The 25,995-nt window shown below is 44.9% G+C and overlaps 1 pseudogene; it reads left to right on the top strand.

Moving 5' to 3' along the window:
* The first annotated feature begins 7,767 nt into the window (after window positions 1-7,767).
* Window positions 7,768-8,480, top strand: LOC144709097 (bZIP transcription factor 53 pseudogene; annotated as a pseudogene).
* The last annotated feature ends 17,515 nt before the right edge of the window (window positions 8,481-25,995 follow it).

Below are 25,995 nucleotides of genomic sequence, written 5' to 3'. Positions count from 1 at the left end.
CATTAGGAAATTGTCAAATTAAGTATTGTCCAATATTCCACTACCTTGACCAAAGACTTCATTATATCGTCTTTTGTTAGCTATCTCTTTTTATAACGAGGGGAGGCATTTTCATATTGAATACTCAATCACCTTCGTAAACTTCTCACTACATTTGAGCTAAGACGGTTGATTTTCCATGATTATGAACTCGTAGGTCATAGAAAAAACACAACCATTCATCTACTATATGTCTTTGGAAGCTCATGTTTAAGGAATACTCACATAACCTTTGAGTGAATCAACCTAACATTTATCAATTTAGTGACATATTTCCTCTAAATATTGTCCATTATGCATCCTTAGGCTCTCCACAATAATGTCTATTGGACTGGTTGATGGAGGATCATCGAGTGGACCAAGCCCAAGCTTGCCAGGAACCGCACTGTAGAGCCCGAGCCAATGCACATGACCGAGCTTCATGTACACGGCGTGACGACCGGTCCCGAGAGTTTGTTTCTTTTGGCATTACACCTTTATGATTTTATGGGGCCCCCATATTTTTGGTCTCCATCGTCTTTTTTAGTGCTTTATGTTTGTTTTATCTGAACCATTAGGGGAATGTCTCTCTTTGGACAGTTCCCCTAAGTTGGCCCAATAGGGAAATCGCCCTTTACCTATCTAAGGGATTGCATACCCCTGAGCCACTTAACTTGATGATGCAAATTTGAGTTTTTCTCATTGGAGTTCCACTTCTCCCTTGAGGGAATTATTTTATTGTCTCTTCTAGTGTAAACCAGATGACGACGATCGCCGATCAATCGCCGTCGCCACCAGTTCACGGCCACAAAGATGATACCGCCATTGGGAGAACATCCGTTGCCGTCGACGACCTATCCGTCCCTATCTAATTGGAGTTCTACATTGCCATCCCACGTGCTATTGTGTCGCTTCATTGCGAGTGTCATCATCAGCCCGCCGACAGTCTGACCTGCCCTCTCTAATCCAGCTGACTACGCTCAATGTGTCAATCGCGTCGATCCTGGCACTGACCACCGTGACCCGCCTTTTGCCCTCAGAGTCGGCTTCCCAAACTCATCTCGCTCGGCGTTGCCACCGCCCCCCCCCAACGGACAGTTGCCAAGAATGGTACTCGCACTAACCCAAACCCTCTCCTCCTACGACTCCTGCCACCCAGAGCCCCTTCGTGCCACCTTGTTTGTTGGTCTATCGATAACGTCCTCGGACTGCTGTTGGCCGACTCCGCTGGTCGCCGGTGGTTTCTACCGCTTGGGCACTGATTGGGTGATGGGCGACCTAGGACTCCCTTGCCAGGTCAGCGTGTGGGCTGTTCACTGTCCGAGCAGTCCACGGGAGGTTGCTGCCATCACAACTATGTCCCTCGCGCTTTTGTGCGCGGGGTCCGCATGTTGATTGGTCTGGGCCTGACCGCGCCTGACTGGGCCTGGCCAACCGCAGTCGCGACGACCACAATCCCACCTTCGTGCCTGCGGCTTCCCCTTCGAGGTTGTCTGCGGCCTGCACCAGTCGATCGTGGATTCCTGAACATCGTCAATTGCTGCCTCCACTGGATCATCTGTTGACGCTAGCCTGATCATGCCGTCTAGAGGCGATCGTCCAACCATCTTAAACAGCTCCCGTAGCGTTAAATCTATGCCTCTGGGAAGTCCGCGTATTTTTTCATGCATCTAGGCCCGTCGCCGGCAGGTCACACTTTATCACCCTCCCCTAGATTTCAATATTATTACCTACTCCAGTGCCACCTCGACACTCCTTTCTAGAGCTTTGTATCATAGGATTAGCCACCACCACTATAGTAGGGAATCTCGTTCTTGATGTTGGGTTGGGTTCTCTACCAACAACAGTTGGGAACACGTACGGTCAGTGATTTCCTCCCCACTTAGTTGGCATTCGAACTGATCTGTCATGTCATTCGGAGCCTGTCCGCCCCCTAGACCCATCATGTCGTCTTTTGGATCCTTTCGTCTTAGTCGGAAACAACCCTGTGTGCCCTTTTGCTGATTTCAAATGATTGCATCCTCAATCATCGCATCTCATGGCATCTTTTCCTATGGTGTAACACAAGCTGTTCGATCCTGGCACGTCATTTTACATCACGGGTTGTATTCATCACATAAGAGGGACCAGATAGTGTTATTCTATCAATATCTTTTGATGCCCTTCTAAAGAACTAGTTGAATAGTTAATTTTAGCATACACATTTGAATATATCTGATATTTGTGTTTTGATATAGTCTTAATATAACTAGTCATACAATACATTCGTGTCATTATAATCAGTACATGTGCATTTTAATGAACGTGTCAATTTGATGGGTATTATACGGCCGTCAAGCCAAATAACACCACCATGTTTATTCAATTTCATTAAATAAAATATTATGTTCATTATTATTCCATTGTGATGTTTAGGATGAAGTCCATGCCTGCGTGAAATGACAAGGTGAATTATGATGAGATCATAATAGAGAGATCACTAATCTTCAAACATGTATTCTACATATTTATATTCGATGGATATTAGAGATGGACATCAAATTATCTAGATAAAGCTGACGTAGGACAACTAAGGAAAAGGTGACTGAGGGGATGGATGGGTTGACGACAGGTAAGGGTAATAGACGGATTATAGGTAGGGATGAAACAATCCACAGAAATTCACGATCGGATTCGGATTTAAAAACCGATGAAAATCTGGTGGTGCAGCTCCGACCCTTTTCGAGGGCGGGAGTACTGTCTTCCCCCACCGCGACGATGCCTAAGCACCGAAATCAATACCTGAATTCACGTCGCAAGGGAATACTCGAGAAGAGGAGAGAAGAGATAGAATCTCAAACCAATTCTAAATCTGACGGCAGTGGAAACTTCTCGAGAAAACACTGAACGAGGAACACTTCGACACCAAAGAGTTCAGGCGTACCTCGACACCGTAGTGCGTGAAGAGGTTGTGGGCAATTCTGATCGTGACGAAGCTGGGCGAATTCGGGCGTTGAGTGGCCCACTAGACCTAAACGAGGCCGGGCGTTGGGCGAGAGAGAGAAAGAGAGAGAGAGAAAGAGAGAGAATGGAGAGGAGACGGGAGGCCGACGTCGCGAGGCGGCGGCGGCAACGACGAAGGCTAGGGTTAAGAGGGATAGGGGAGGCTGGGCAGTCCTCCAAGAAGAGTTGACAAAACTCAATTCTTGAAATAATGACTGCCTATGTGTTTCTTGAAAACATTGGCCTTTATATAGGCCTTGGAGGAAAGAGAAAATGACGAGAAAATAAAGACGATAAAGTAAAGACGTGCGCCGTGTCACGCCAAAGGGCAGTTGTGGATCTGCCTTTGGCGTCGTGTCATGACGCGCGTAGAGACGTGCGCGGGTGGAGACGTGCTCGTCGGCGGTCGTGGCGTGTCGGCTTCGGCGTTGATTTCGGTTGACTCCGTTTGACCGCGGTCCAAAGTATGCATGTTGACTCCGGTTGACCGTGGTGACGCGTTCGTCGATGATATGTTGGCGTCCTCGCCATCAAAAGCAACACTAACTGATCCTACTTATACAATAAGTATAGCTGATCATGTGGCTATTAGTGTGGTGACACTACAAATAGATAGTGGGTGCTCTTTTGAGAAAGAGTTCACTGGATTGATATGGAGAATCCCTGAATGATATTATACCTAAACTTCAATCAAGTTGATTCATGTCACGATTGTATAAGTGATCCATTGACTCAAGACACTAAGGACATCTCGTGGATAGATGACTATATTTTGACTACGACTTACGAGCCTCAAATCATGGGATTCAAAAAAGTAGTGGTCAAGATGGGATCATTTGCCCTCGACATAAGAGAAGATTGAATCAATGAAGACGACTCATCTAAATCCCTCACTAGGGTAGTGAGGATATTGGAGAAGTCATTCTCCAATGATCCTCGTTACACATCATCACTAATTGAATGATGGATTAGGGTTTGACGACCAACCATACCCTAAGTCATTCGTGAGTCTCGCGCAGATGACGGATTATGCATATATGATAACTGATGACGGTGAAGGTTCCATGAGAGAGTTCAAACACTACTCGATATCTTCTAGAGCATGAGGTGTAGCTTGGCACCCCACGGGCTAGAAACTTATCCTTAGTTAATTAATATATACGTTGATATAGTTAATTCATAAGGTTGGCTAATAATTATTATTGGACCATTAAAGTTTTTAAATAGAATGATACATAGGCCTAGAGAAGGGGCATTCATTTCAAGCACCCAGGCCAGCCAGAATTGAGAGCCCATCCCCCTTTTCCACTCTGCCCTATTGATGGAGCAAGAGACCCCACGATATCCTAGACGTCACCAAAACCCGCACCATCGTCATTGACAATCGCTGATTCACGTCCAGCCAGGCCGGCATGCCAAGGCGGAGGCGAAGGTACACCCGCGCTGATAAGTTCGGGCCATATCTACGCACACGACCCCTTCTTTTCTTTTAGAATTTCTATTTTTCAAGTGTTTTATTTGTTGGTTTTAAGGGGAGGCTATGCCTAATAGGCCCCTCTTGTGGACGTCTCTTAGGGGTCCATCACCATCCCTATTTAAGGGATGGAGGGGGCGCCCTAAGTCCTAAGTCAAAGACAAAGAAAGTAAAGGTTATTTTTGGAACAAAAAAAAAGGGTCGTTCACGATAGTGAGGGAAAGCGGGGAAGAAGGAGGGGAAAGAAGAAGGGGAAGGGGGGGAAGCGCCGCCGTCTGACCACCGCCAACGCGGGTTTGCAGCCGCAACCGACAGCCCACGACACTGACCGCAGATCGTCCTCACCGCGGGCTCGCCGCCGCAGTCAACAGGCAGCGGCCGTTGACCGCAGACTGCGACCGCTGGACCACAGACTACGGCCGTCGATCGCAGACTGCCAGCGTCGATAGTTCGCGGTCGTCGACCTCAGACTGCCATCGCTGGGGGCTTACTGCCGTCGTCGGCCGGCTGTTGCCGCCTTTCGCCGGACGCTGGTGTCGAATCGTCGCGGACTCGCCGTCCGCGCTTTCTTCGCGCAAACTGCACGCCTCACTGCGCCGCCGCCTTCCGCTGGATGCCGCTGTCGTCGCACCGCCCCACGCGCCGTCACTGCCACCTTTCTCCTCTTCTTCTCCCCCCCCCCTTTCGTTGGCATTTCCCTCTTGCACGATCTTCGGCAATGGTCCATCACAGCCGTTGCCTCTATCTGCGCCCCTCGGCCTGTGCCCACGCCCATGCTGCATAGTCCTTGTTCGCGCCGTGCCGTCTGTCAGAATCGTTGCCCGCTGTAGCTGTCGTCTGCGCCACTGCCATGCCGTCGCCCACGCTGCCACTTGACGTCGCTGGCGCCGTCGACGGGCCATCGACATGCCGCCTCGCCGCGCCGTCGACACGCTGCCTTGCTGCACCGTCGACGCGCCGCCTCATCGCACCGCCACCAGCGTCGCCGCCTGCGCCACCACTCATGCCACCGTCGCCGCTGCCCGCTCAGCCTCGCCGCCCGTGCCATCGCCTCGCCGCCACCGTGTCCCCGCTCGTGCCGCCGTCGTCGGCGCCTGGGCTGCCAACTCCGCGTAACCTGCCCGCACTGGTTACTGCACCGATGAATATTACGACAATCAGTCGACGCGACCAGAGAGGTACCTCGCTCCCCTAGCTCACCGACTTAATTTATCTTTTTTCGTTTATCTTTTGATTGCACTCCATCGTGCTCGGGATAGAATAGGTGAGAGAATAAAAAACACGAGAGAATCCGTTCGTTACATGAGAGCACCCATGGACTCAGTCCGTCCGGCGCCACAGACACCGTCGTCGCTCCGATGAGGGTCAGGAGGTTACCGTCACCGTCATCGGTGACCCGCCCCAGAGCCCGGAGCTTGGCGAACCACACGAGTCAGGGCCTGCACGTATGTCTGCCTAGGAGTTTTTACATCATGTAGTTGCATCTCCGACGGAGTCCATATCCGATGGAGGACATCTTCGATGACATCCACTATCTCCCAATATCCGAGCATCATCTTGTTAGCCTCGGGACGACAGCAACAACGTCGTCTTGCATCACATATTCTCTACTCAACCATGGGGAGTGTCTTCAAGGAGAGTTGGAGAAGAAGAAATGGGGAGCTAAGGCCAACGTGATCGCACGAATACTTCAATAGATCGGGCAAGTGAACGGCTTTAGAGCATTCTCAAAGTGAGGAGGTCAAGGGTGGAATAAATTCCTCAGAATGTGATGTATTGTTTTAAAGATCGATTAAGAATCAATTAACATGCTTCCGCATCATGGAATCATGTTTTCCATGGTTGAACCAAGGCACGTAACCTGACACAATTAACATTGAATGAGACAAAATATGTGATTTGCTTATTGGCCACATATATTTAAATCACATTTCTACATCAATAACCATCAATGACAATTGTCATCTCCATCCATGAAAATAATCATCCCCAATGATGACAATCATTTTTGTTGTATTCCCCATCGACGACTATCATCTTAATAATCATCCATGTCAACAAGCGTTGTCCATGATGATTGCCATGCTCTTCCTCCCCGATAATGGTCATTGTGATCATCCTTTGTGTTAATGATACCTGTGGTAGTGATCATCAACATTGACAACCCTTGACGATGGTTGTCTTCTTCGACAATAGTTGTCGCGATGGTATTGTCCACATATGATACTATGAGCGACAACATCTGTTGTGGTTGTACGCTTTATTAATGATAGTTGTTGTGATCATTGTCCACGTTAGCAATTGTCGCCTGGTTATCATTTCATCAACGATGACTGTTGTCATTGTTGAGGACAATATGTGTCTGTATTGATGATAGTTTATCCCTATTGACAATGACTATCATGGTAATCATCATGTTGGTGACAATGACCATGGTCATAATCCATATCAGCGTAGCTGTTGTGGTTGTCCTCCCCCTCAATTATCGTAGCCATCCTCTTTGAAGACGACCATCTTCCCCATCGACGAAAGTTGCCTCCTCTATCACTGACAACTATCATGGTCATCATTCCATCAACCAAAGTCATCTAAGAAGTCATTCACCTTGACAACACTATCTTGGCCATCAACCTTATCAATAGTGGTGATCGTCTCCATCAATGATGGTCATCATCCCTGTCAACAACATTCATCGCTCTTATCCACGATAACTGTTCTGATCGTCGTCCCCCTCAGCAACAGCTACCAACATTGTCGTTCATGTTGACAATAGCCATCGTCGTCATCTATTTCGACAACCGTCATCATTGTAGTTGCCATTGTCCTCATAAGAATATTAATCGTAGAGCACACAAGTTTACAACTTCATAAACTATAAATTTGACAACATTAATATTCCACCTTAATTTTCTATTGTTTACCCACACTTCAGCCTCCAACAATCCCAGCCCACACGTTTCTTTTTTACAATCTCAACAGCCCCCCGTATTTGACTTTCCAACCTCGAGAAACTTCCACTGGATAGTGGATAAGCACCCAACGTAGGGCCCACTCAAGTCAAACAGTTGACCCGTCAACCTCGTCGAAAACTGACGGCAGGAGATTGCGTGGGCCCAGAAATCAAGCCCAAACACCAGGGCCCACGAAGACAACCTCTATCCTTAACCCCCCGCCGCCGTCAACCACGTCATCGACGGCGCCTTTCTCTCTCCGAGCTTAACGGAATAGCCTCTAACGGCGCCAGAATATTCCTCTCTCCTCCCTCCTCTATAAGAAGCCCCTCCCGTCTACCAAGTTTCATTCTTCCTTCTGTTAAAATCTATGAAAAACCCGTGTAATAGTTTCGAGTTTCCCTTCAAGATTTCTCGACGCTGTCAACTTCTATGAGCATCTCTAACAGTTTAAGAAGAAGGAGAAGAAGAGCGGGGGATGGGATCGACCGGGTCGGAATCGACGGTGGAGCAGAGAAAGAAGCGGCGGATGGAGTCGAACAGGGAGTCGGCGAGGCGGTCGAGGATGAAGAAGCAGCAGCACTTGGACGAGCTGGTGAAGGAGGCCGGCTCGCTCGAGGAGGAGAACCGGCGCGTCGCGGCGCGAGCCGATGGGTGCGCTTGCCGAGCCGCCGGGCTCGAGCGGGAGAACGCCGGGCTGTGCCGGCGGCTCGAGGAGTTGGCTCTGAGGCTGCGCCAGCTGAACCGGGTTCTGCGCGCGGTTCAGGAGCTCAGCGGCGAAGCCATGGACATCGTAGAAGTGCCCGACCCTCTGCTTAAGCCGTGGCAGCTGCCCTGCGCTTCTCAGCCCATCGCCGCGTCTTCTCGTCTGTTGCCGCGGTGAGAAACCTGCGTGTATTATCGCGTTCCTCGTCTGTTTGATCTTGTTTATGCGCTGCGGATGATAATGGGTTTCGATGATGGACGAGGAATTCTGGATTTTTTTATTCTTTTGAATTGTATTCTTTTTTAAGTGTTTGGCTGGATGACTGCGACGTTATGATGAGTTTAGATGATGATGGGAGGAGTCGTGAACAATTTTAAATGTTCTATATTTCTTTCATAAAAGTTTAGACTATCTACTATTATCCTCTCTTTCTCTCATTCTCTCTCTTCTTCTATCCGCCTCTCTCTCCTTCTCTCTCTCTCTTCTGTCTCTTGCTCTAACTCTCTCCGTCTCTCTCACTCACTCTCTACCCCTCTCTCTCTCTCCCTCCCTCTTTCCTTCTCTCTCTTACTCTCTCACGCTCTCACGCTCTCCCACTCCGTCCCTCTCCCTCTCGCTCCATCTCTCCTCTCTCTTTCTCTCTCCCGCTCTCCCTCTCTTTCCCTCCTCTATCTCTCCCTCTCTTCGTCTCTCTCTCCCTCTCTCCTTCCCCCCCTCTTTCTCCCTTCCCTCTTTCTCACTCCCTCTCTTTCCCTCCCACTCTCCCTCTCTCGCTCCCTCTCCCTCTCTCTCTCTCTCTCTCTCTCTCTCTCTCTCTCTCTCTCTCTCGCGCGCGCGCACACACACACGTTCTCTCTCTCTCTCTCTCTCTCCCTCCCCCAGTCCCCCTTCTCTCCCACTCCCTCTCTTTCCCTCCCACTCTCACCCTCTCCCTATCTTTCTCACACATACTCCCTCTCTCCCTCCCCCTTCACTTTCTCTTTCATTCTAACTCGCTCTCTCACTCTCCCTTTCTCTTCTTTTAGTGGAGCTTGCACCACCATTTTGTAATGATGGAAAAATAAACAAAAATAAGTCAACTTAACTAAAACATGAATGCATAATAACTTCATGGTTGATATTTGGATACATAATAACATCATGGTTCGTGAATATAAAAAAGGGCTTTGTCAAGTTCGAGCACATAAAAAATGATATCAGAGAAAAAAAATGCATTTTGGTCTACTTATAGAGTTTATAGAGTTAGTCTATAAATTTGCAATTTTACCCTTTTAGAGTTAGACAATATCACATTATTATGATTAAATACATCAATCTTATGAAGACAATTGTGAAACTATGTAGGAAATCTGAGGCCTGTGAGGACGACTCAGGGAGAACTGGAGAAGACAAACTACCCTGGTCATAGACATCAGACAATATGGTGATTCGTAACTGCCTATGACATCAAGTAGGATACACACTGGCAAAAGAGTGCCCTCACCATAGACAGAAAATGGAGTGACCACCCTAAATACTGACAATATAAGACATTTTATTTAGATAATGATTGAAGATATCCTTTGACACTACATCTTAAACTTCATCATAATGAGAAATTAATGTCCGAGTAAGGAATGTGATTAAACCTTGAAATCCCTTGAGAGGTATAATAATCAATCTAGATGATTTGACACTACATCTTAAGATGTGATCAATCTGAGTTTAGATTATTTTATTAATGTTATCCATCAATACATAATGCTTGAAAATATTTTAAATAATTTTATGGATTCATTTCAATACTGTTAATGACATCCCATGAAGAGAGTAAAACTCATTATGTAAACTTTAAAGATAGAGAGAAAACTAGATGCAAATAAAGATGTACCATAATTTCCCAGCTCAATCCCTCATCCACGATAGACGTTATATGTTGTGCAAGCCAATATGGTTGCAAAGAAAGTCAACAAGTATCACATACAGACTTTCTATGGAAATGTCAGCAAGTTTCTCTATGATCACAACATACTAAGCATAAATAACCCCTTGACTTACCTCATCATGAACATAGTGTCAATCCACTTTGACAATATTTTTTCATTCATGAGATGAAGAGTTAATGATGAATATGATACTTGGTTGTCACATTACATTTAAATATTCATATGAGTCAAAATTTTCAAGAGTTTCCAGTAAAGAGCGTATCTGTAACATCTTAAACATGGTCTCAATTGTCACTCAACACTCCCCTTCAACAATATAACGAGGGATCATCATGTTATTCTTAAGTTAAAACTAACCAAATGAACTTTAAATATGCTGTATTGTGTCACATATTTATTTATTATCTCATTTATTGTAAAACTAAAGTTAAAATAAGGTTTCACTTTATTGTAATTATGCTTTTGGTAAGCCAACCCCTTTAGTTGGGCAAGACATTATTAACACCCTTTTTGTTATATTAGTCTCATGAATTTTACATTTTTATTTCCCTTAAATGACCATATTTGCATGTTTTCAAGCTTAAAATTATTCAAATTTGAAAATGGCATTAAACTTTTTTCTCAGTTTTCAGTATTTTCATGGAATTTTCTGACCTGATATTCTTAAATAAAATATTTTTAAGTAGGAACATGTCTTTACAGTTTTTATAAATTGAAACTATGAACTTTCATAAATAAATGTCATTATACCATTTCTCACAATCCTTTTTTCAAATTTTGGCCAGTCATAGGCCATAGCCAACCTATGGTGGCGACCAATGATTCACTACCTCAATCATTAAAGATGGTTCCATTATGACATTAGGATTCATGATGCCATAATATATCAATCATTCATGATGCCATATTTCATTTCTTAATATGCATGGACGCCTGGAAACTGAAATTGTTATAAATACAATTTCACACATGTGGCAGCACCATAAAATCATGTGATTTAAATTGAAATAAATACAATTCAATGGAGGGACACGCGATGGCATGAGAAAATCCCATGATTAAATGTAATCATTATGAAATGGTGTTGATGTAACTATGATGATGCGAATGCTAAATAAGTGTTAAATGTAATTATGATGATTGATTATTTAATTATATTGTAGGGAATTGTGTCCATATATGAACATGAAGATTCAAGATTCTATGCCAAAATTTGTTTTATTTTTGAGAACTCATGAATATAATTTTTGTTAATGGGACTTGATTAAGAAGCTAGCTAAATATGTAAATGAAAATAGAATCTTTGGAAATTTGAGGATTCTGCTTGCACTCTGATGATTAGACAAGTGGATCAATGAAAGAGAAAAATAATGATCCATAATTAACCAACTTCAAAACAGAATATAATGATCTAGAAGGATTTTTGAGCTGAAATTTTGAGGCCAGATGTCTATCTCCCATCTACATGTCAATACGTTAGGTATATAAATAAACCCCTGTATCTGAGTGAAATTTTCTTGAATTTTCTCCAACATTTTTAGGTCTAAAAAAAGAAAGTGAGTTTGGGATCCATCAAGTTCATTCGTAAAAATTGTTGACTGATTTTTAAGACGTAGAAAAATGTATGATCTATCCTACATTAAAAATCTATTTGATCCTGGTGGAATTTATGGACCTAGGGTGAGCTCAATGAACTTAGATTGTCATATTCTTCTCAACACTTAGCTCAGATGCCTGATCTATTTTATCTACATCCTAAACGCTTCATCATCATAACTACTCATTTTTACCATACCCCTACTCCAAAATTACTATATGTTTACATATGTATCTATCCCTGACTATAATCATTCTCACCCGTTTGCATTTATATGACTCCTCCATAATTTTTATTAACATATTATTATCTCACCATCATTCATATTTCTCTATAAATATTACCAAATAAAATATCCGTTCTCATCTTTTTTCAACATTTATAAAGACATTAATTCCCAAATATCTATTCCTTATGGAAACGACCATGTCTCATCACTATCAAATCATATTTTATTAGATTCAAGGAAAAGGATTGCTTTAGTCAATCCTAAAAGACAATTAAATGCTCTAAAATTGATTTTGTCACCTATAACACACCCTCTATACTATTAAAATCATATGTGACCAGGTGCCTTACAATGGGAAGGCCTCTTATAATGTAACCAATAATTTTCACAATGTAATCATAAAAAATCTATTTCAAGTAGTGTCCAAATCTCAAATTCCATAAGAAAAAATATGGGAGGGAAAACGGGGAAGGAGATTATGAGCAAGAGGTTTTGGAAAGCTAAAGGAAGCCTAGTGGTGAGAGAAGTACAACTGGAAAGATACCCACAGGGTAAGGCCCACCTAAGGATGAGGACTATGTTCATGTTTTGTTTGTGAGAGAGAGGGGAAGAGAGGGATAGTGAGAGAGAGAGAGGGAGAGTGGAGAGAAAGAGAAAACATGGGAAATGGTGTGCACCAAATGTGGATATGGCCCTTCTAGGGTTAGGGATTAGAGTGTGATGCAGGGCAACTAGGGAAAGAGACGACTATGGGGACGGGTATGGCAATGACGGGTGTAGGATGCAGGACGGATTTGGACAGAGGGAATAAACAGACCACAGAATCCACACGATCGAATTCAAAAACTTAAAACTGATGAAATAATGGTGGTGCAGCCCCGTTCCTTGTCGAGGGTGGGAGTACTGTCTTCAACCACCGCGACGATACCGAAGCATCAAATTTAATTCTACGAATTCACGTCCACGGGAAATCTCACGATAGTAAGAATTTGTGGAAGTTTCAAGAAAATCAAATCAAATCTGACGGCAGTGGAAGAATCCTCGCAGAACACTGGACAAAGAACACTCGACACCAAAGAGTTCAGGCGTACCTCAGCACCGTAGTGCATGATGAGACTGCGGGAAATTCAGGTCATGACGTGACTGGGTGATCCGCGCGTTGTATGGCCCACTAGACGAAATATCTGGATGTTCTGGGCATTGAGCGGCCCTGGCAATGAATTGACCGAGCGGGCCGCCATGAGCAGGACGGCCGGCGCTGGGCGCTTGGCACGGGCGGCTCTGAGCGGGGCTACCGATGCTAGGCGGCTGATGCTGGTGGCCCTGAGCAGGCGGCCGAAACTGGGTGCTTGGTGCGGGCGGCCCTAAGCGGGGCGGCCGGCGTTGGGCGCGAGTGGCCCTAAGCGGGGCGGCCGGCGTTGGGCGCTGGCACTGGCGGCCCTGAGTGGGGCAGCCGGCCCTGGGCGCTAGGCGCTGGCAGCCTGAGTGGCGATGGCGCTGGCGCTAGGCGCTGGCGGCCTTGAGCGGGGCAGCTGGCGCTGGGCGCTTGCGGCCTTGAGCGGGGCAGTTGGCGCTGGGCGCTAGGCATTGGCGGCCCTAAGTGGGGCGGCCGGCGCTGGGCGCCAAGCGCTGGCGGCCCTGAGCGGGGCGGCCGGCGTTGGGCACTGGTGGCCTTAAGCAGGGCAGTTGGCGCTAGGCGCTGGGCGCGGGTGGCCCGCAGCGGGTGGCCGGTGTTGGGCGCTATGCAATGGCGGCCTTGAGTGGGGCAACCGGCGCTGGGCGCTAGGCGTGGGCGGCCTTGAGCGTGGCGGCCGGTGCTGGGCGCTAGGCACTGGTGGCCCTGAGTGGGGCAACCGGTGCTGGGCGCTTGGCGCGGGCGGCCTGAGAGGGGCGGTTGGCGCTGGGCATTTGGCGCGGGTGGCCCGAGAGGGGCGACCAATGCTGGGCATCCTGGTGCGGGAGAGAGAGAGAGAGAGAGAGAGAGAGAGAGAGAGAGAGAGAGAGAGAGAGAGAGAGAGAGAGAGAGAGAGAGAGAGAGAGAGAGAGAGAGAGAGAGAGAGAGACGCAGAGAGAGATACAAAGAGAGAGAGACGCAGAGAGAGAGAGAGATACAAAGAGAGAGAGAGAGAGAGAGAGAGAGAGAGAGAGAGAGAGAGAGAGAGAGAGAGAGAGAGAAAGAGAGAGAGAGAGAGAGAGAGAGAGAGAGAGAGAGAGAGAGAGAGAGAGAGAGAGAGAGAGAGAGAGAGAGAGAGAGAGAGAGAGAGAGAGAGAGAGAGAGAGGGAGAGAGAGAGAGAGAGAGGGAGAGAGAGAGAGAGAGAGAGAGAGAGAAGGCTAGGGCAAGTCCTCCAAGAAGAGTTAAAAGAAAACTCAATTATTGAATTATGACTTGCCTAACTGTTTCTTGGAACATTGGCCTATACATATATGCCTTGGAGGAAAGAGAAAATACAATTCATAAAAATAAAAATAAAGACGAGCGACGTGATGAGCGACGTGATGAGCGACGTGGTTTCGTGTCACGTCAAGGGGTAGTTCTGGATCTGCTTTGGCGACGTGTCAGGACGCGTGAAGGGGCGTGTGTGGGTGGAGACGTGCCTGATGCTGGCGTGTGGACTTGGTACGGTGACGATGGCGGCGTGTCCTTGGCAGTGGCGTTGACTTCGAATGATGGTGGCGGCACTTCTGGTGTCGATGCGTTGACACTGTCGCCACTAGAGTGACATCCCAAACTATTTAGGTTTTGGTTGTTTTAGTCATGCACCCAACATATACACCACTATTGTAGCAATCATGGACGAGCTCAGGGCGCTCGCAAGTGTGTGCCGTGGTGGCATTGTGCATTGCAGTGAGGTGCTGACTAGGAACTCCTAGAGGCATCCCACAAATATGGGGCATCTTTCTGGTAGTCCCTAGAGCAGCAATGCAATCTCTTGGTGGTGGTGGTGACCAACATTTGGCTTCATGCGTTACATGTCAACGTGTGTGCTTGATTTGTGCTAGTAACAAGGGACACGCCATAACCAATGATTGGCATGTGCAACTGATGCACATGATGGAAATATATGATGTCAGACGTCATTGATGGTGTCGTCTGATGGGTAAATCACTATAGCGAATGTAACTACGTAAGTGTCAATGACCTAGGTGGAATGTACGCGCATGCCCCGACTCGTGGGGATTTACCGAGCTCCAATCTCTGGATTGGGCAATCGGGGATGGCGACGATGACCTTCTGACCCTCGTCGGAGTGATGACGGTGACTAAGGCGCCGAATGGAAGATTCCCTTAAGCCTGGCACATAACGGATGGGCTCGACCCGTACCTAAGTAGACACAACTCGTAGTTTTCTCGATAATTTCTCTCACATGAACTAACCCGAGTGCGGTGGAGTGTAGTCAAAAATATACTGTAGAAAGTACTATAACGGACAAGCAAGGGGTACGATGTACCTCATCAGTAGCGGTGTTTGTTGTCAGTGTCTTTGACGGTGCACAGGCCAGTGCAAGCAGGTAGGGGTGGCATGTCGTTGGCGAAGGGCACAGTGAGGCTCAATTGGCAGCGTTGTCGTGATGCAGAAGAAGTAGTCAGAGGTAAGACGAGGTCAAGGATGAGGGGGACACCGGGTGGTGAAGCGGCTCAGGCGAATGATCGAGCCTAATGGAGCGACCATTGGATGGTCGGCCCAACGAGTACGGATGCTGTGAGCAATGGCCTCGACAACACAGAGTGCGGGTGGCGTGGTGGAACAAGAGCTGTAGTGCTGATTTGGTTGGCACGATAGTGCTAGAACTTCGGCACAATGCCGGAGGCAAGTGCGGTGTGAAGAGCCCTACACGATGGTGACATTGAGGGGCAACCACAGTCACACCTAGAGGGCATGAACCGTCGGTAGAACTGTCGATCAGTGTCCCTTGGATAACCGACGACCGGTGGATTTTTTAAGAAATTTTTAAAGTGTTAAAATCATTCAAAATGCATTACATTAATTTTATGGGTTTTTTATTTAAAATTATTGCTATAGTTCCTCTGTTACCAAATACTTCAACTTTCAACGGGATCCGTCGAACAATGCTGAAGTTTGATGCTGGAGTCTACCGGACGATGCATGAGCACGTTGGTGACAGGTGTAGAGTCCATGTGTCGGTGATAAGCCAGAAGGGTGAACAACGACGAAGACCGCACATATGGATCACCGATGTAGCAGGAGGACCAATCGCGGATGGTACACTTCAATCTAAGGCGTCGCGCAGGTGCAACGAATCGATCAAGGTGTCGATCGACAACGGTGGAAATTTGAGGTATCTCTAATTGTGCGAGGAGCAATTTACGTGAAGATCGTCCCTTGGCGTCGGTTGGGCGATGATGCAATCGAGGGTTGATGACTCTCAAGGATCAACAAGAGTGACTTGTGCGGGTCACCAATGCAGCGGGGTGACTTAGCCGGTGGCACCAATGACTTTCGGTGGTGCGACATGCTTGACCAGATGCTCAAAATGACTCATGGAATAGAGCAATCACGATGGCTTAGCAATCGTCACGGGCGGTCCACGATGGAGTCGTTAGACGATGCAAACACACGTCAAGGCGTTTGTCAGTGATGCAACATCGACAAAGAAATACAAGATGAGTAGATGGTGGCGTAACCGCTGGCAGAGCAAGATATCGACGAGCGGTGGTGTTCGACGGGGCGGGAAAGGACCCGGCTGTGGCAATGGCAAGATCTCTGCTTTTCTCCTACTCTTCCTTTCTGCTTCCTTCTTCTCCCTCTCCTTCTTCCTCTTCCTCCTCTTCCTCTCGTTTCTCTAGTTGAGATCTGAGAATGAACAAAACATAACTGCTACACACAAATCCCAGATCTAGTCTGATGTCATGATGGGCCTTATATAGGGCCATGATGGGCCCCTTACAATGGGTCCAACAAGGGTGAGCTGATGTCGTATGTCGTTGGGGACATCATTTGGTCAGCACCGAGTATGATGGCTCAGTATGGGTGATAGATGGTAATATCGAGCGTCGACGGTGTCGTCATCCGATGGATGAAACCCTAACAGATTGATGTAACTACAACGTGATGAAGATTCGTCCTACGTGCATGCTCCGACTCGAGGGAGGCGCCGAGCTCCGAGCTTGGACAGGGTTTCCGTCTGACGGCAATGGTGGCCTGTCAAACCCGGTCGGAGCGACGAAGGCATCTACGGCCGAACATAATCAATCTGTAGGGCTCGCACATAGCGGACGGACTCGTCCGTATCAGTAAGATATTCCTGACATCGTAGTTTCTCTCAAATTGCCTCTCTCACCCACCTAGCCCGAGCGGTGGAGTCAAGACGAAATTATAATGCAAACAATAATTAAATGAGCAGCAGGAGAAGACGGCATACCTCGTTGGCGCGTGACTCGTCGTGCAAAATTGTCGACAATCGGTGGCAGACAAAGAGGGTGAGGCAAAGAGGCGTCAGCGAGCTTACGGCGGCTTGACTGGCAATGAGTTGCCAGAGTACAGGTAAAGGTTGGAGGAGTTGAGGAAGGAGAGAGACACGGAGAGCAATGGGTGCCGGCTCCAGAAGAGGCTGAATCCGCGGTGCACTCCAAGGCGAATATGCACGGCAGAGTCAGACCAACATGCGAGCAACGGTGAACGGTGGTTGGGAGGCGTAGGTAGATCCCACGGCTATCGCTAGGGGTGGCGTTGACCGATGCTGTGATCAACGTCAGGGAGGAAAGTCCCAGTTCTATGGAGAAATTTGATCAAATACTTGGCGCGGTTTGGCGTGGGGGAGTCTCTAGCCAACCTGGGCACAGTAGTGACGGTTTTGATCGCAGGGCTGATGGAGTCAGCAAGCATTTATGGCAGATCCACCGGTAGATGGCTGTCAGGCCACATGGACAGGGGACTCGCGACCAAGGACTCCGTCAATGTGGGTGGAATCAACCAGCACAGGCTCAAGATGGTCAACCAGTCAAGAAGAGACATGAATCTCGTCTCAACTCGTTAGCTTGCCGATTGAAATGTGACGGCCTCTGAAACAACATCAAGCCCTTTCTTCGTTGGCAGAATTGATCACGACAAGTTGAAGCTGAATCAGTCATCAAGAAGGGACGAGAAATCTGCCCCTGCTCGTCAGCTCGCCGACAGAATGCAGTATCTTCTGGATTGTTAGTGGGGCCTTTCTCCATTAACAGAATCATCCAACGCAAGTCGATATCAATTCAGCCAGTCAGGACGAGATGGAGACTCTGTCTCTGCCCATCAGCTCGCCGACAGGATGCATCAACCTCTAAATTGTCGAATGTGAGGGTGACTTTGGCTTGTGGTAATGACCGTGGAGACCACCAGATGCAGTGCGGCAGGGGCCACCGAGAATGGGAAATTTTGAGTCCAATTTTGGTGAGCGCGCCGAGCGACGTGGTGCCGAGAAATTGGCTCAGAATTTGGCAATTGGAGGATCTTTCCACCGTCCCTGTTCTATCTTTTTCCTTGCTTCACTGTCTCTCTTCTCCTTCAACTCCTCCTCCCTCTTTCTTCTTCTCTAAACGAGGGATGGAGACCAAGACAGAACAAAACACACGTAAATTCCTCTTCTTCCTGGTCTAAGGGGCTAGGGCATCCCCCTCTTCCCTTATAAGGAGGGAAGAGGTCAATTGGCCCCCCCTTAGTCGGTCAACAAAAGAGACAATTCAGGTCCATGAGGGGCCCTTATAGATTGGGCCCCCATTACACATAGAAGGGGGAAAATTAAAAATTAAAAGAGAAAAAGGGGGAAAGGACTGGATGGCCTTTCTCATGGCGATGAAAATTCGTGCACGGTATGCATCGCGGAGCGACAAAAATAGGGCGAATACAAAGAAAACACAAATTATGACTAGAAGAAAAATGATGAAATCAAAAGGCAATAACAAGGATCTTCATTCAGTTTTCGATGACGGTGGCAGGTGGCGCTGACGGCGTCCTCGATGAACTGTGATGGTGTGCACCATCAAGAGCCCAATAAGAGACCCCCCTATAACAACACAAATAAAGAAAATATTAGATAAAATGCATGAGAATAAAATGGTACAGATTGATACAAAAACACTGTGATACGAACGCGTCACGACGAATAGGGTGCACTCATTGTGACGAACACAAAACAGAAATTAAACGACTGAAAACAGATAATTAAAATGAGAACACATGCGTGACCGTGCTCTACCCGGGGTATTTTAACCCGAGCGTCTTCACGGATGCTTTGGCGTGCCGGTCAAGCTGGACACGGACCGACGGTGATGCTGATGACATCGATGACGACTCTGATGACGTTTCGTAGATGTCGTTTGGTCACGCTCCATCAATATATGTGGTTGGAAAGTCAATCGTACATTCTGTATCTCGTTCCATGTTCATTTATACTATAGATTCATTATAGTGCATGTGTGATGCTTATAATAAAGTTTATGAATACATGATCAGACTTAGTTAATTATGATGAGGTCGTAATACAAAGATCACTAGTATTTGAGCATGCATTTTAAGTATTTATGTTCGAAGGATACTCAAGAAGCACATCAAAATATTCGGATAGAATAACACTATCTAGACTCACTCATATGATGAGTATGGTTCTTCCTATAGCCATTTGTGTGAAGACACTAAGGATAGATAGTAGGTGCTCTTTGGCAAAAATAGTTCACTAAGATGATTCCTATAAATCCCTGGATGGTATTATACAAAACTATCAATCAGGTTGACTCACGTCATGTTTATGTGAGTGTTCCTTAGACCTGAGACACCAAAGGCATCTTATGGAAGGAAAATTGTATTTTTACTATGACCTGTAAGTTCAAAATCATGGAATTCTAAAGAGTCTTAGTTCAAGTGCATCGAGAAGTTCAAGAAGACAAGTACATGATTGAGATGGGATCATCCACCCTTGATATAAGAGGAGACATCTCATGGAAAGTTGGAGAAGAGTTTTTTGATGATTTTTTAACATATCACTACTAACTTGGATGACAGATTAGGTTTGATAGTTGACCATACCCTATGTTTTCTCTAGGAATGTCATGTAGATTAGGGAATATAGATGGTGGCATGGACGCCAACACATCGACACCGGACGCGCCGCCATCGTCAACCGAAGTCAACGTCTCTGCCACAGACACACCGCAACCATCATCGGACAAATTCAACATACTGGCGTTACACACGTCTCCATGCACGCACACTCCTTCACGCATCATGACACGTCGCCAACGCCAGATCCACAATTGCCACTTGGCATGATATGAAGCACGTCTTGCGTCTTTAATTTCTCATCTTTAAGTTGTATTTTCTCTTTCCTCGAAGGCCTATAAGTATAGGCCATTGTTTCAAGAAACAGTTAGGCAATAATTATTCAAGAATCGAGTTTTTGTTTAACTATTCTTGGAGGACTGCCCAGCCTCCCTATCCTTCCATCAACCCTAGCGCCGCCGCCGCCGTCGCCATATTGCGGCGCCATCCTCCCCCCCTCCTTCCCTCCCACTCCCTCTCTCTCTCTCCCTCTCTTTCTCTCCCCCTCTCTCTCTCTCTCTCTCGCCTTCCCAGGGCTGCCGCCCAGGGAGACCGCCCAAGACTGCCCAAGATAGCCGCCCACGGCAACCTGCCCTAGGCCGCCGCCCAAGCCGCCCAGGGCCGCCACCCCAGGCCGCCCAAGGCAGCTGCCCTAGGCCGCCCAGGGCAACCCGCCTTAGGCCGCCCAAGGCAGCCACCCCAGGCCGCCCAAGGCAGCTGCCCTAGGCCGCCCAAGGCGCCACCCCAGGCCGCCCAGGGCAGCCGCCCTAGGCCGCCCAAGGCGCCACCCCAGGCCGCCCAAGGCGCCATCCCAGGCCGCCCAGGGCAGCCCGCCCTAGGCTGCCCAAGGCAGCCATCTCAGACCGCCCAAGACGGTGTCCGCGCCTACTTACTCCGTCCGTGCCTGTTTTTCCGTCTCGCTCTCCGTCAGGGCCGTACAACGCCCAGAACGCCCAGTCTTCTCGTCTAGTGGGTCGCTCAACGCCCGGATTCGCCCAGACTTGTCACGATAAGAATTTCCCGCAGCCTCTTCACGCACTACGGTGCCGAGGTACGCCTGAACTCTTTGGTGTCGAAGTGTTCTCCATCCAGTATTCCACGAGAAGTCTCCACTGTCATCAGATTTATTTTGATTTGGATTTTCCTACCATTCTCTTCGAGAGTTTCTATCGACACGTGAATTCGAGTATTGATTTTGGTGCTTCGGCATCGTCGCGGCGGGTGAAGACAGTACTTCCGCCCTCGATGAGGATCGGAGCTGCACCACCAGTATTTTATCTGCTTTAAACTCCGAATTCAACCGTGTGGATTTATGTGGTCTGTTTGATCCCTCCCTTACCCAATCTATCCATTACCTTCCACCCGTCCTTATCATTTCTCCGTCCCTCTAGTCGTCCATTTCCTAGTCGTCCTACATCAATAGATATATAGAACTTGATGATGTACATGTTCCATGAGCAGGTCGACACACACTTTATATATTTCAGAGAACAAGGCATAGCTTGACACCGTACGGGTTGGAGACTTGACTTATCATTTGGGTTAAATCGATCCAACATGAATTCATCTACATGATGGTATAATTAATTAATTTGGAAGGTGAATAAAGGTTATTAATCCACTAAAGTTATATTGATGCATGGGCCTATAAGGTCACACGCAAATGGTCTTTTGGATGTTAGGATATATACTTATAGTAAGGGGTTTTTCATGAAAAATACCCTACTTGGTAACAATAAGAGAAAATGTTGAATGGAAATCACCCAGACCAAAAATTTTCAAGGCTCTTCCTCTTCATCTCCCTTTTTGCTTTAGCTCCTGTTCATTCTTGATGCAATCAAGACGACATAACAATGACAATTGCATATAAATGGGGGTTTTAAAGACAAAAGAGAAGATTAAATGTGCTAGGAATTGCATGGATACATCTAGAGGCTGGACACTCTAGCATTTCAACACGTCTCACTTGAGGATCACGATAACCGAAAATTTGGTTTAATAATTCTTTTAAAGGCTCTGATGCGTGCAACAATATTTATAAAATTTTTTGTACTTAAAATTGTGCAAGGGTCAAATCCATAAGGAGCAGGTAATAGGAGAAGTAAATTCAAATTAAAATATATTTGAAAATAAAATTTTACATGATTTTATATTTTTATGTTTTTTTATCTATTTCCTAAAGAATAAATCAACGAAATAAAAGAAAACCAGTCAAACATGTTTTAAATAAATAAATAATTTTTCATGTTGTTTCTAATAAGTTATAATAATTTATTATTATTTTATGAATATTTTTTTATTTTTTAAGGCAAGAAATAAATTGGACAAATTGAACATTTTACCGCACTTCCATCGGTTAAATTGTGGTAGAGATGGGTAGTGGACCAAAAAGGCTGTAACTTTTGCTTCAAGAGGAACCTTTTAGTATCGTTTTATGCGATGGAAAGCTTCAAGTCTAGGTTGTTATCTTGAATGTTTATCTAAAGAAAATAGGAAAAATTTTAAAATTAATATTGAGGATATCACACAAACCTTGTTGACACTTACCCCAAGGGCCAAGTGGTGCTCTTTCTCCAAGAATCTTGATCACCCTTAAACTATTTTATCCCACAGTCATCCAAGAAAAAAAAAAGATCAAAGAAATATGATGCACTAGGCATCCAATAAAAATTTTTCAGCATAAATCCCGTATGAGATATGTGGAAAGGAGAAGAGGGATTGATTTAGTTTTTTTTTTGAAAGGAAGGGATACATGCCCTTATATAGGGCTGAGAGAGAGAGGATGCGTGATTTATCCCATGTGGGACTAAGAGAGATAACCCTTAGTGGGCTAAGGGTCTAGTGGGCCTAACAGGCCATGCCACCTACTTTCTAACAAGGTACAAAGAGAGGAGAGAAAAGATTCAATAGAAGTGCCTTAGCTTTCCAGCCATTAGATTTAATTTTAAGGGTTTGGATGGCAGGGATTAGTTTATTTCCAGCTTGGATGCACATTCCTTGCTTCCCAGATTTTAAAACAAGCCAATTAAAATCTTTGTGGGTAAGTTCAACAATTTTTGCATTTAGCCGACTCGATTCTGAAGTAGTTTTGAATGAGCTTCTAGAGTAGGCTTATTGTGTATTTGGCCTCTTCTTATTATCTGTGAGATGGCTTGGGTTTCTGATGTAGCCAAAAGCCCACTTTATGAGGCCCATTAGCAACTAGAAGTCTAAGAAGGAGATTCTTCTAGAGCTGACAAGATCTACAGAAAAGTACATAGAGCCCCTCGAAATCCTCTGACAGATTTTATCAGACATGATTTTCTCTGATAGGATTCACTAACAGATTCATATCTGACAGAATCCTCTAACATATTCTTCTTCTACCAGGATCTGTAGAATATCTCTGCTCTAACTTGTCAGAGTTGCATATCTTCTGTTTCGTCTCATCAAGACCTTCTTATTCCATACAAATATCTCCTTGCAGCTTTTATAAGCCCCAAAATCTGTTGAATATATTTTCTCAGGCATGTTAGGCTTCTTATCCTTTGTTTTAGCTTGTTAGAGTTATTTTTCTCAATATTTTGAGTTATCCTTTCATGGGTAGAGTCATCATGGACAACCTTGCACTTGTTGTGTCCTATATAAGCAACCCAATGTACCCTTTAAGGATCATCATTGAAGTCTATTATTTTGTTTAAACTCTTGTTTCTCCCTTTTGAGTGTTCTCTTTGCTAGAAAGTGCTTTAGTGCTTGTGGATTCAAGCACAACCCCTTGTGGATTTGGCTACTTCAAGTAGAACAAGGTGTATGGATTCGAGTCCTCTTCCTACACTGTTAGTGTCTAAGGCTGTGTTAGTTTCTCCTTCCTCCCATTTGCATTCCATATTCACCATTGTATTTACCTAAGTACTGTTTTCAAATAAAACTCCAAGAAGATGTGAGAAAACTGCTTGACTATATGAAGTCGAGTGGGATTATTCTCAAAAATCAATACTATATATAAAAATATAGCTTAGGAAAATAAATCATCATTTTCTCATTTTATCTATAAATGTTGAATACTTCAAGTGCAAATCTAAAAATATGCGATAAAATAGAAGTATAAAATCATAATTTTATTGATCTAATTTGATGATTTTATACTTCTTTTTTATCCATGATTCCTAAAAAATCACCATGGATACAATTTGTGCCCATGCGATCTGATTATTCATTTTTTTTAGGCCTCTAGAATTTCCATTTCAAGTCTTCTACTATAGTGATAACACCCTAAATTCGGTCTTTATTTCATGCTATTAGCACAATTTTATGCATTTAAAGAGCTTAAAATGGGGTTGTTATCATCTATTTACATGAAAATACTATTTTCAAGTGATTTCTGATTTTTCCCTAATTTTCTGTTAATTCTATGAATTTTAAGGGATTTATTTGAGCTTGAAATAATTATTTTTGAATGAAAATGGCAAGTTTAATATTTAATTTCGAGATTTATCAGTACAAGAATGAATCGGTGAATTTTATAGAATTTTCTAGGATTTTTTATGATTTTTCTGAGATTTATTTGAAGAAGAAATGCATTTTTTCTAAGAAAAAAAGTATATTTATAAGGAAAAAATGAGTATTAAGATTATTTTCGAACTTTGGAGGGCCTTTTTGTAAAATTTTGTTGCAATGATACACTCAAAACAGCTCTCGGTCGTGGTTGCAGGCGTAAAGATATTATTTAAAATATTCTAGGGTTTTATTGCAATTATTTAATATTTGTTTTAATGTTTTTAGGAGAAACCAGAGGAGAGAGAGTGCGCAAGGGGCATATACACAATTACTTTTGGGCGGCGTCCTACAGCAATTCCAGGATTTTTAAGGACTTTTATGCAAAAAGGAGAATTCAAAATGCGCTAGCCAATGAGAGAGCGACACGTCATGGCGTGTTTAAAAAAGAAATGAATAAATAAATCAATTTAAATCCAATGGATTAAATTGGTTTAAAATTGATTTATTAATAATTTTTGATCCTGAAGTCCGATTGAGATGATTTTTTATGGATCTGTTCGTCTTGATCCCCTCTTTGTATCTGTATGGTTGGATCATTCAGATCCAGCCTACATTGATAGATAAACATTAATTACTAAACGGGGGTAAAATGGTGATTTTTACCATGTAACCTAAGTATAAAAGCTAAATTTCGAGAGGGGGAGCTCATTCTTGATGGTGCTCTATCACAGATGCAAGGCAGAGAGGAGCTCCAGCTTTGATCAACCTATTTGGTACTTTTTCCTTCATTGTATTTGAATTTTTTGGTGTATTTTGGATGTTGTTAGTTGAATCTCGTAATCGTTCTTCTTAATTTCTTTCTGAACTTCTAAATCGCTTGGCTTGAGAGGCATGTACAAGCCCTGACTAGGATTGAGAGGAGAAATTGAGAGATTTACCTGGCTATTCAATTGCATTTCAAGAAAACTATAAAAAAACATAAAAAGGGTTAACTTTCTAGGAGATTGAATTTCCCATTCCATTATTCAATAGAGTAGTTGTTCCTGAATTATCAAATCTACAGAATCAACCAAAACACATCTAAATATTCTTCTTAATCTCTCTAATTGACTTCTTTGATCCTTTCAATTGGATCAATTAATTCAATTTAGAGCCCCTTATTTCTTCTACTTCTCTCATCTATTCTACCCCCCTTTCCAAATTTCTCATCTAATTAGGGTGACTTAATCTCTGTTGAAGGTTAAAATAACCCCAATTAGGTTCAAATTATTCAAGAAGAATATCAATTGGATTCCTTACTAGCTTCCCTTGGAAGACACTCGTACTTATCACTACACATCTTAAGTAGATTTTTTATAAACTTTATTGTATAAGCTAAAATTGACAACGACAAGGGTTTAAAATTGCATAAAATTTACCCCTATAATTGGCTTATCATATAGGAATCACTTTTTTTATTCATCCAGATCAAGGCGAGAGAACCCAACGTCATGTGCCTAGTGAACATCTTGGTCTGAGGTGGCGACTACATAAAGTTGATGCTAATCTTTGTGTGCATTCAACTCAAGTAGTTATCTAAAATAAACATACGTATTATTTATCAT

The sequence above is a fragment of the Wolffia australiana genome, chromosome 1 (assembly GCF_029677425.1).
Source record: "Wolffia australiana isolate 7733 chromosome 1, ASM2967742v1".
Taxonomy (NCBI): domain Eukaryota; kingdom Viridiplantae; phylum Streptophyta; class Magnoliopsida; order Alismatales; family Araceae; genus Wolffia; species Wolffia australiana.
This window is presented reverse-complemented; position numbering and strand designations above follow the sequence as displayed.